The sequence below is a fragment of the Hemiscyllium ocellatum genome, chromosome 3 (genome assembly GCF_020745735.1).
Source record: "Hemiscyllium ocellatum isolate sHemOce1 chromosome 3, sHemOce1.pat.X.cur, whole genome shotgun sequence".
Taxonomy (NCBI): domain Eukaryota; kingdom Metazoa; phylum Chordata; class Chondrichthyes; order Orectolobiformes; family Hemiscylliidae; genus Hemiscyllium; species Hemiscyllium ocellatum.
The window spans coordinates 81,079,409-81,092,048 of record NC_083403.1 but is presented as its reverse complement, the minus strand read 5'-3'; the positions used below and the strand labels follow the sequence as shown (position 1 = coordinate 81,092,048).

Sequence of the window (12,640 nt, the reverse complement as noted above, 5' to 3'; positions counted from 1 at the left end):
TTCCTGTTGTAATCTCTGAGTTATGGAAGATTCTCACTCATTAAGCATCTGCAGAAGGGAACTCTCTGCTGTGCAGTATGTTTCACAGGCAGGAGATTATTTTCAACTTCAAGGACTTTTAAATCACTGAAGCAATTGGCCAAACACATTGGAGACTCAAATCATTTAAGATATTGTTTGCCATTTATTTGAACATTTACAAATTCCCCAAGGAGGCTTATAAAACCATGCATACAAAATCTGATTTAGCATTTTCTTTTGTGAACATTATGCAGGATTTGTTACAAACTTCCTAGTTCAAACAAGCAACTTAATTTGGTAAATAAAAACAAGCATCAGAATAAGCTCGCTGTGAATAGTTAGAAGATAAGTCTTCTAGTTTCACTCAACTTAAAGTCTATAGGAAAATAGGACTTCATGCCTGATTTATTCCCACCGACAGTATCTTGGAACAAGAAGTAGTACATGGAATATGTTATTCTGCTGAATAGGAGCCAGCAGTATTGCTGGATAATGCATTGCCAGGTCAATGTGAGGTATTGACACTATGACATGGTACTCTATCTAAATGTCTCTATTATTCATTTCTTTTGACAGAATGGATATCTTTTTCAAATAAATTTAAGAATATATGAGAATTATTAATTTACAATTATTCATTTTAGTTATCCACAATGATCCCACAACATTTTGCATTATTCTGGAATGGGTTTTTATTGTTGATCCAGAATGTTCCAAGAGTTTTTGAGTGTCTTCAGCCTCCTAGGGCCTTTCTTCAGCAGCAGTTATCATAAATTACTCATCTTTGTGGCTTTGGAGTACCTATTAGCCATTGAATACTGTTCTTTCTGTCGTAAAGTCGTTCCATTCAGTTATGTGGAAAATTTCCAAGAATAATTTTTATTTACAAAATATGTGTTTTAAAGTTAAAATTCATGAAATGATTACTTGATGACGCAAAAACAATGTAAATTCCTAAAAAACAACAATTGCAGAATCTCACTTGGATTGCATCTGTGGCTATCTGTTACTCATATTATCAGCCTTATTGGGAAATGTGTATTTTATCATTGTTCATCAAAAAGCACCCATAGGGTAGTAAATGCTTATTTCTTAGATTATAAAAATCTTTATTCTATGGCTACAATTCACAGGATGTGTTCAAGATGGCAGTTTGGCGCAAACGTTATGGAAATTGAAGCATACAACTGACTCTTAGGGAGCACTTTCAAATTGTGATAATTTTATAATGTTTGGAAGTCAGCATTCTGTAAATATTGCACTGAAACAAGATTAATCTCTTTGAAAACTCATTTCACCAAAATACAGGACCAAACTTTGACAGACTAGTAATGGCAATGTGTTCAGCATTCGCTGCCATTGCATATCAGAGATATCCACAACTTGTAGTGTGTAAATCCACAAATTGGATTTGGCCAAATTATGTTATTCCTAAAGATTTACTACTTCAAATAGCAGGTATGGAACCCACCTGAATTTGGGCTCATCACCTACTAATTACAATTAATTGTAAAGTAATTGTATTTTAGATTTTGTACCAATATAATTGTATGTATTGCACCTTCTTTCAGTTTACAAATACTTAATAAGGAGGATAGCACCATTTCAAAACTTCAGACTGTTAAGGTGTTAAGGTGTATGTTAAATTTAAAAATGAATCGTGTTAAAATTAATACTGCAGACTTTTTAGTATGATTTATGAGATTTGTAAAAATATTGCTTTTTAAAATACTTTACATAACCAAAGTTATTGTACTTTTGAAATGATTGCATTTGCAATTTTTAAACAAAGCTTGAATTTTTAATTTTTCAAAATTATGTTTAATATTTTAATTTAGTCATATTAATGTTTGAATATTTCACAGATTGTTAGGCTAGCAGTTAATCCCTATTCTGACTTCACTGGAGAAGGTAATGGTGAGCTGCTTTCTTAAACCATTGCAGCCCATGAGGTGTAGCTACGCCTGCAGTGTTGTTTTCAAGGAAGTTCAACTCCCCTGACTTAAGTCTTACAAAAGGTAGATAGGCTCTGGGAAGTCAGGAGGTGAGTTATTAGCCACAGAATTCCTGTTCTTTGACCTGCTTTTGCAGCCACAGTATTTATATGACTAGTCCAGTTCAGTTTCTAGCAACAAATTTATTAGTTGACAATACAGCAATGGTAAAGCTTTTGAATGCCAAGAGAATACTGTATTATTTCTTGTTGGAGGTGGTCTTTGTCTGGCCAAGTTGTAAGTGTAACTAATGGCTACTAAATCAGATATTTCAATTCCATTTTATTGCAGTACGCACCAGATGGAATTCAACTTCCTGGAAACAGGGGCCCGGGTATTCTGATGACTTTAGAAATTAAAGATTCCGATGGGTAATTCCCCTACATCTGGAGCCTCCAAAAATATACCCATAACATTAGAGAATTCAGAGGGTTTCACTTCCATTAAATGATAACTCGCCCTTGAAAAGTTAAATGATTAAAAACCTAATCTAACTCCTGAGTGACTATTCAGCTGACCGTCAATTTGCTATGCACATAGCCCCTCTTCCAGAACTAGAATTTCCCTGACCCTTTACACACCCAGGATCCCTGATAACTACTCTCCCCTTGCATTTCCTGACAAGAAAACCCACAAACAACACAATCCTACTGCTTCCCAACTGGGATCCAATGAGCCAACCTCTCACCCATGACCAGATTCCATGGTTCTGTCTCCCACTCCATCAGCCTGAATCCCTGACAACTGGCAATCATCCCCCATGCCCCAAACTAGTTGCCTCAACACCTTGGCCATCATGGTTTGAGTTGCTCCAACTATTTTTCCCTTTGGTAGGAATGGGGCTGATGGTTATATTTTGTATTTCCAAAAGGAGCTGGGATTGAAATACCTAGGCTAGAATTGTGGAGCTCAGTACTAACATTGAAAAAAAGTGGAGTGGCAAACTGGATGTGATTTCCACTTCTTGAAATATCTCGGCCTTAAACAGTCACATGGGAATCACAGCAGATTATGTATAGATTTATTCAATGTCAACGATGAATTGGGTGACTGACCACAAAATCTGAGCCATTAACTCCTGTGGCTGACATATTGATGTTCATGTGGTTTGAACAGGGCATTCCAGGTACGATAGAAACCTATACCCAATGCTGGAAAGATGAGCATTGACTTTCTGCTTTGCTAGACTGGTCTCAAATCCTATTAAATTCATGTACTCTCCAGACTGGAAATCTAGTCACATTTGTAAAGCGTGTTTAAGATGTATCCTTCTGTTGAAAATGTTGTGATTTGCAAAGTGTTTACTATCCTACTCTGATTTTTGGAAAGGTGACAGTCTTGCTACAATTGATCTGAATTGACACATTTGTTTCAGTGATCATCATGATACTCTGGCTTCTGATTTAACTAATACTCTTTGGTAGTGGCACAGTTCAGTTTTCAAATATTGCAATTCTACCTATTTAATAATTTCTAGACCAATTATTAGTTGATGAAAACCAATTCTTTGAGAAACTCAGGTCATGAGTAGAACTCTAGGTTTGCTAGTACATGGCAAACCATCTGCTTTGAATCTTCCTAGAGCTTTTGTTAACTTTATTAGAAGCTAATTTGCTGAGTTTAATAAACAGTCAGGAACAGTATATATTGTGTTCATATATTTTGAAGCTTTTTCCAGCTTTCTGGATGATTGCAAGGCTACATTGGATCCTCCCTAAGAATATTTATTGAGACATCATCCATCCAAGAATTTATGCTCTGCCTTTTTGTGTAAGCCAAATATAATTCTGCATGGGAATGATTCAGTGCGGCAGATTACTGCCTGGCAGAATGTTGGTTTTGCAATGTGTTTTACAATCCTGCTAAATAGAATGGGAAGCTTGATTCTGTTTAGGAACATTGGAGTTGGAGTTGTCCATGCAGCCTGTCTAGCACTGCCATTCAATGCAATCATGACTGATTGAAGATATCAATAATTTTTGTCAACTTCATTGACTAACATCAAGCAGAATGATTCATGTTAAATTTTTAGCGTAAACTAGCAAAGTGGTATAACCTTTCCCTTTTGTATTCACGTGTGTACGGTAAACAGCAACTTGAATAAACATTGGCCACTTTCAAGCCAAATAAGCATTTCTCAAGCATAATATATGTTGCTATTTTGAGAACTGTATTTCTTACTGTTTCGCACTGAAAACTTGGTGAGGATAGGCTGTAATCTCCCACCACCTTGTCTTCTTGCACACAAGTACAGATATATAATTGTGATAACTTTTTGCTGCCCATTAATAATAGTGACAAGGCTAATGTTTCCTTTAGTACCCATATTGAATGATTAATCTGGAACATTCAATTTCCCTGCTATTAGCATTTTGGCAATTCTTCTCAAACACCCATCCAAATTTCTCATAAATGATGTCCTGATTATGATAGGACAACAATTTATTGGCGTACTACACATAATACAAAATCATTTAGAACAGTTAAAATTTTATAATGGTTTAATAAAGCTAAAAATAAATTAATTTGCATTTTCAGCAATTTCCTGTCCTAAGTTTTATCAGTACCTTTATTTTTGTTTTACAAGTTCATGTTCATAACCAACACTATAAAGTCATAGAGAATACACAGTAAAGAATGAAGCAAATCATTTTACTTTCAGTGGGAATAAAATAAATGTGACTCTTTCTGGCTGTGAATTTCTCATTTAAAATTGCATATTTGTTTTGGATGTTACAATGGCATTTGCACTTAAATGGACATCAATAGAATTTTCAGATGAGATAATTATTTTGATATATTTTGAATTTGTTCCTGTGTATCTCAAAGCTATGCTTGTTCACATTTTTGGATATGTTCATATAAATTTGAGACAAGGGCCCTCCAAAAACCTGATTCATGCGGAAGGAAGGATTAATAGATTCAATCTAATTAACAAGTATGCCCAAATCCATTGGCATGAGGAAGTGAAGCCAGGGCCAGTGGTTATTTACATTGAGATTTCTTTTATTTCCCCTAGTTGAGACTTGAATACTATTGACAGGGGTACATTATGAGCCATCAGCATAAGTAGCGTCTACCTAGGATGCTACACCAAATACAATGATCCCAAAACCCAAACAAAATGATTGCAAGTGAAGAATTTTAAAGTAAATTCAACCCAAATGGCTAAAACATTTTCCAGAATGGTTTCACCACAGGATGACTTAGGGATCAGACTGATTGGGACAAAACTTCCATCCACTGTCTTGACTCCACCAACTTTCTGATCCATGAGGGCATCCATTCAAAGTGTGGCAGGATGAGCAGGCAGCTGTGTCAATAATATCTCTATAACTATGTAAGACTTCACAAAGGTCACTGTGGATGCTATTCCCAAAAATTGTCTTCATACATTCCAAATAAGGAGACTCCTTCCACTAAAAAAGGCATTTCACAGATTGTCACAGATCTAGGTAGAGATCAGAGTTTTGATATTGGTCCATCTGTTTTATGGGCAACCTTACCTGGCCTGGCGAATGTTTGAGCCACTGCCAGACTGGCTGGAAGCAGGCTTTTAAAGGGATTCTGGCAGCTGCCTAAACTGAACCCAGATCTCAATTAAAGTTGTCATCCCGAATTTGGTTTAATCAGGTGAAGACTGACTGTGTATATATTCCAACAGTTTTGGAGGAGCTGCTTACAAAAAAATAAGCTGTACAACTTTAAAATGTTTAGTGTGTTTGTGCTCTGCTTGGCATCATGAAGAAACAAAGACTCACTAGTGAACCAAGCTCACCTCATTTCCTTCATGAGCGTCTCTCACAGCCATCCAAATTTACAGGTGGTCTCAATATCAACCAAAATTGGTTAAGCCCTGCTTAACATGGTAAGTCAGAGCACTCAATCGTAATGTACAATTAGGATTATAATGACGAGTTTGGACTTCCTTTTTTTTTAAATCTCATTTTCTGAATCTGGTTTACCAGAATGGTCATTAGGCTAAAACTTGCCAATCCTGCTGCATAGAATTGCAATGTACATAGGTGATTAGATTAGATTAGATTAGATTACTTACAGTATGGAAACAGGCCCTTCAGCCCAGGTGCTGTCCAGTTTCTACCTCAGGGTGTTCTTTAAAGTAAACGCGTTGCAAGATTATTGAGCAATACAGAGAATGATGGTCTTGTCAGTTTCTTGCTGCAATACAGTGACCAATTGAACATGAGAAGGTCTAGCTCCATTACTGTGTGGCTGATGTTATGACCTATTTGGGCAAGTGCATTGATTTTCACCACTCTTGGGATCAAACCAACAGTTAGTGATTTAATCAAAGTTAAAAATCACACAACACCGGGTTATAGTCCAACAGGTTTAATTGGAAGCACACGAGCTTTCGTAGCGTTGCTCCTTCATCAGGTGGTAATGGAGAGCTCAATCCTAACACCGAATTTATAGCAAAAATTTACAGTGTGATGGAACTGAAATTATACATTGAAAAATTGATTGTCTGTTAAGCCTTTCATCTGTCAGAATACCATGATAGTTTCACTTCTTTCATGTGTAAATCACAGAACCTTTTTTTAAAAAAAAGTTGCATTCTTGGGTTAGCTGTTAACAATGGTGATAGCTAGACAATATGTTGAAGGTGTTAGCCCCCTGTGTTCTCTGTCTATGCCATGATGTTTAGATCGATTCTAATCTAAAAAGTGAGATAACAGAGTTTTACATAAATTCGTGCAGTTTTTGAGCAAAGTACAATGTAACCCTGCAAGTACAAATTCACCCCACAAAATATATGTGTGCATGTGGGTCTTTGTTTATCTGTGTGTGTATGTTTCTGTCTGGGTTGGGGGTTGTGAGTGTGAGAAAGTGTATATGTGTGTGAGTAGTGAGTGCAGAGTGTCTTAAGTCTATGAGGGGATACATGTGTGAGTGTGTAAGTGTGTGTGTCTGTAAGGGTGTGTGTTGGTGTCTGTGTGCACATCTGTGTATATGTGTGTCCGTGTATATGTGTGTATAGGAGTGCCTGTGTGTATGTGAGAGAGTGTGTGTGTAGGAGTGTCTGTGTGTGTGTATAGTGCAATGGTGGTCACCTGTAATGTGACATGAACCAAGGTCCCGGTTGAGACCATCCCTATGGGTACCGAACTTAGCTATCAGCCTCTGCTCGGCCACTTTTCGCTGCTGCCTGTCCCAAAGTCCGCCTTGGAGGATGGTCACCCGAAGGTCCGAGGTCATATGTCCTGGACCACTGAAGTGTTCCCCAACTAGGAGGGAACACTCCTGTCTGTTGATTGTTGTGCGGTGCCCATTCATCCGTTGTCATAGCCTTTGCTCGGTTTCCCCAATGTACCATGCCTCTGGGCATCCTTGCCTGCAACGTATAAGAAAGCCAACGTTGGCTGAGTCACATGAGTACCTTCCATGTACAAGGTGGAGGTGTCCCCACGGGTAATGGTGGTACCCGTGTTCACACTCGGACATGTTTTGCAGCGCCTACCGTGACACACACACAGACAGACAAAGACATGCACACATATATTTTGTGGGGCGAATTTGTACTTGCTTGGTTACGTTGTACTTTGATCAAAAACTGCATGAATTCATGTCAAACTCTGTTGTCTCACTTTTTAGATTAGAATCAATCTAAACATCAGGTTATAGACAGAGAACACGGGGGCTAACACCTTCAACATATTGTCTAGCTATTACCATTGTTAACAGCAATCCTGAGAATGCAACTTTTTAAAAAAAGGTTTTGTGATTTACACATGAAAGAAGTGAAACCATCATAGTATTCTGACAGATGAAAGGCTTAACAGACAATCAATTTTTCAATGTATAATTTCAGTTACATCACACTGTAAATATTTGCTATAAATTCTGTGTGTTAGGATTGAGCCCTCCACTACCACCTGTTGAAGGAGCGACACTCTGAAAGCTAGTGTGCTTCCAATTAAACCTGTTGGACTATAACCTGGTGTTTTGTGATTTTTAACTTTGTACACCCCAGTCCAACACCGGCATCTCCAAATCATGATTTAATCAAAGCATGCAAAGTTCCTAATTTACCTCTCTGGCTAAATCAGAAGAAAAGCTGACCAGATTTCTGTACTTAACAAAGCTACTAGCTATTACAAATAACAAGTACTTATTACAAATAAATGTGTTCTAGCCTCATGAATGTTCAGCGTGTAACTCGATTAACTCAACTCTAACCTGTTTTTAAAACCCTGCACAATCAAACAGATAGATAGAACACTTGGATTCAATAAGATGTTCTGTTTGCTTTCAAGATGTTCTTCAATCTTCATCCACAGATTCTTTTATGTCTTTGCAGGTGACACAAGGTGATTTGGACACTATTTATAAAGTTGCTTAATTACTAGTTAAAAACAACAGTTAACACATTTGGTGAGAGAAAATAACTGGCTTTCTTCAGGCTGCAGACATGTATAGGAAGAGGCATAGAGACGCGGGTTACTTCCAGCAGTCTTTATCAGTTTCATACACGAGCTGCTCAATTGCCTAGGACCTAATGAGGGATGTGGTAGCTCAGTTGTTAGCACTGCTGCTTCATAGCGCCAGGGATCCAGGTTCAACTGTAGCCTCAGGCAACTGTCTGTGTAGAATTTGCACATTCCTCCCATGTCTTCATGGTTTTCATTCAGATACTCTGGTTTCCTCCCACAATCCGAGGATAGATAAATTGGCCATGCTAAATTGCCCATAGAGCCCAGGGATGTGTAGGTTAGGTGGATTAGCCATGGTAAATGTAGGGTTACAGGGATGGAGTGGGATGCCCTGCAGAGGGTCAGTATGATAGGCCAAATATTCTGCTTCCACATTGTAGGGATTCTAAGAATAATCAGACAGTTGTCAGCAGACTGATAACCTCTGACCTCCACAACTAGTCACAGTTGCACAAACCAATCAGCATTCTACTGCTGCCCACATCTTACTCTGCCCACACACCCTGGTGTCATGCAGTCTTATCTCACTTTCCCCAATGCTTGCCAAGCAACAACGTGAACATAATGCAGAATGAGTTCCAGTAACTGATTTTCAAAAGTGCAGCAATTTCTCCAGAGTCCTTGCTCTTTACTTTGGCCTTTGACCAGTGGCATCACTTCTTACAAGTCAGGGCTCTTTTACCAAATATCACCTATAGTGCTTTCACTGCCTTTCTCATCTGTATAAAATCTACTCCAGTTACTTTTCTCACCTTTTCAATAAAAAGAAAGTCCACCCACAGAAGAAGAGAACAATCCAGAATCAAGATCAGTGCAGAAGGCAGGCGCAAGAGGTTGTAAATTCTGAAACTTCACAGTGCAGCCAAGAAGAGTGGTGAGGTCAATGCATCTTTAACCAATATGTAACCAAATACACAAGGTCTGACAACATCTGTGGAGAGAGAAACCCGAACTTTTTGAGTCCAGTATAACTGTTCTTCAGCGTTCTGAAGAAAAATCATATGAACTTGAAAAATTAACTCTTTTTGCTCTCTCCAGAGGCCTGAGATAATCTGCTGAGTTGTACTAGCACTTTCTAGATTTCCAACATCTATAGTATTTGGCTTTTGTGAGTGTAACTAATGTACCTTCTGTTGCAGTGTCCCAGGCATTCTCTTAGCAAACTTAATTTGGCTGGAATGCTACATTATACCACACAATCTGAAATTACATTCCTGAACAGAGCGCAAACAGTGCAGCTAGTTTGTGATGCTACTTTGAATCACCTCATTGATTTTGGCAGCTTTTCATAGAATGCTTTCTCCTGATAATGATTTATTTTGTGCTCCACCTGACCCCCAAACCATGACTTATGCTCAATTACAGGTATTTCCCAATTATTTCCCTTGTGTTGGGTCCCTCTATAAAGTCCACATACTCACAAAGAAGGCACATGATCACATTGTGAATGATTGCATCTCATTGTCAGAAATATGACACTCAAATGACAATTCCTTCATACTTAAAGGAGATTCCCTGTACTTCTCATCAGTGGCTGTGCTTAATATTGCCATAGATTAATAGGTTTTACAGCAAAGAAAGTGGCCCTTTTAACCATGGTGTCCACACTGCATATCACATCTATCTATTCTAATTCCATCTTTCATCACTTGGCTTGTACACTATGGTATTTCAAGTACTCATCTAAAATGTTCCTAAAAGTCTTGAGTATTCCAACCCCTATCATTCCTTCAGGCAGTGAGTTCCAGATACACACAACCCTCTGGGTGAAAACATTTTTCCCCAGATCCTCTCTAAACCTCCTACAGTTTCCTTAAAACTGTGCCCCAGGTTATTGACCCTTTTACTGAGGGGAAAGGCATTTTCTTAACTACCCTAGCTCTGCCCCTCAGAAAATCCACACCTCAGTCAGATTCCTCCTCAGCCTTCTCTACTATCTTGAAAACAATCCCAGCCTCTCTCATCTCTCTTCCTAGCTGATTCGCGCCAGTTCAGGCAACGCCCTGCTAAATCTCTGTATTCTCTGTCGTGCAATCATATCCTTCCTATAGGGTGGCAACCAGAACTGCAAAAAGTACTCCAACTGTGGCCTAACTAAATTTCTGTCCAGTTCCATCAGAACCTCTTTGATCTTGTATTCAATGATTTGACTAATAAACACAAGTATCCCATTATTGTACACAACTAAGAGTAAGGGGTTGAACACCAATCTCTGGATAAAGATATACAGCCACATAAACACCTTTTCACCAGCACCCTCTGCTTCCTGCCACTCAGCCAATTTTGGATCCAATTTGTCAAGTTGCCCTGAATCCAATGGGCTGTTAAGTTCTTAACCAGTCTGCCATGTGAGACCTTGTCAAAAGCCTTACTGAAGCCCATGTAGACTACATCAACTACATTACCTTTATGTACACACCTAGTCACCTACAATTCAATCAAATTTGTTGGAGATGAATTCCCCTTAGAAAGGATAAAGAGTGGAGCTGGAAAAAGCATGCCAGGTCAAGCAGCATCAGAGCAGGAGGGGAGTCAATCAGGATTCCTGATGAAAGGTTCTGACCTAAAATGTTGACTCCCCTCCTGCTCTGATGCTGCTTGATCTGCTGTACTTTTTCCAGCTGCACTCTTTATCCAGTCCTACTCTTCAGCAACTGCAGTTTTCACTATCGCCAAGTTTCTCCTTAGAAAGTCATGCTGACTATCCAAAAAAAGATTAATGCTATCCTTCAGAAATTTTTCGAATAATTTCCCTATCACAGATGTTAAGACTCACTAAATTGAAGTTTTGTGGTTTATCTCTGCCACGCGTCTTAAATACTAATTTTACTTTCCTCCAGTCCTCTGGTCCCATCCAGTGGCCAGACAGCATTTGAAAATTAATGTCAAAGCCCCTGTAATCTCCTCCTTTGCCTCCTACTGCAGCCTTAGATACACTCATCTGGGCCCGAAGATTTATCCACTTCCAAGACTGATTAGACTGTGAAAATCTTCTCCCTTCCAATGATCATTCATTCAGGTATATCACAGACCTATACCCTTATTTTCACACCTACATTTATTCTTCCCTATTGTTAACACTAATGCAAAATACTCATATAAACTTCAGCTACAGCTTACAGCTCCCCAACCAGATTACAACTTTAGTCCAGATTGGGCCCCCCCCCGCCCCTTTCCGTAGTTATTCTCTTATCCCAATACACTTGTAAAATCCGAATAGATTTTCCTTAATATTGCCCACCAGTGTTTCTTTTCCTATTTGCTTCCTTATTCCTAATTTCTTTTTTAAGCAAACCTCTGAACTTTCTATAATTGTCTTCTTGATCCATTACTTTGAACCTTTGATCATAAGCATCCTCTTTCAATCGTATTCAATGATGTACATCACTTGATATCCAGAATTCTCTGCATTTATTGGTCCCACTCATCATCTTTCCAGAAATATATTGACTCAGCACTCTCACAATTATCCTTTTGAATGTCTCCCACGGCTAGGATGTGGATTTTCCAGATACTTGTAGTAGCTGGTCCAGTCCACTTTTACCAGAACCTGTTTATCTTTTTATTTCCCCAAATCAGAACTGTTATAGCTAGGGAAAGGGTGGCTTTTAAACAGAAGATGAGGTGTAGGGAGGGATTCAGTAAATGATAGGTGGAGGTAGAGCCCAAAGAGGGAGGAAAACAGTTGGACAGACAAAGGAGTGGTTTAAAAGTCATTTTGGGGGAATGAAAAGCTGCTAATGGGGACAATTAGTGCTGACAATGGGTAGTGTGTGGTAGCAATCTGTGTAATTGTTCCATCCCAGACAACATCCTGGTGAATCTCCTCTGTACCTCCTCCAGTGAAATCACATCCTTCCTATAGTGTGGTGACAGGAACTGCACACTGTATTCCAGCTATGGCTAATCAAAATTTTGTATGCCCCCAAATTTTGTACACTGCTCGTATACTTTGTGTTATAACAGATAAAGACGTGTCCCGTATGCCTTCTTAACTACTCTATTAGCTTGTCTTGTCACTGTCAGGGTTCTGTGGACAAGCACCCCAAGTTCTCTCTGTTCCTCTGAGCTTCGTACTGTCCTGCCATTCAGTGAGTAGTATCTTGTCATTTCTTCCTAAGTGCATCAGTTCACATTTGTCTGGGTTAAACTCCATCTGCCACTGATCTG

General features: G+C 38.8%; 1 protein-coding gene across 1 annotated transcript in view; it reads left to right on the top strand.

Moving 5' to 3' along the window:
- The window catches only part of ptchd4 (patched domain containing 4), an 89,753-nt gene that overhangs the window by 30,813 nt on the left and 46,300 nt on the right, over window positions 1-12,640 (top strand). The window lies entirely within an intron of this gene.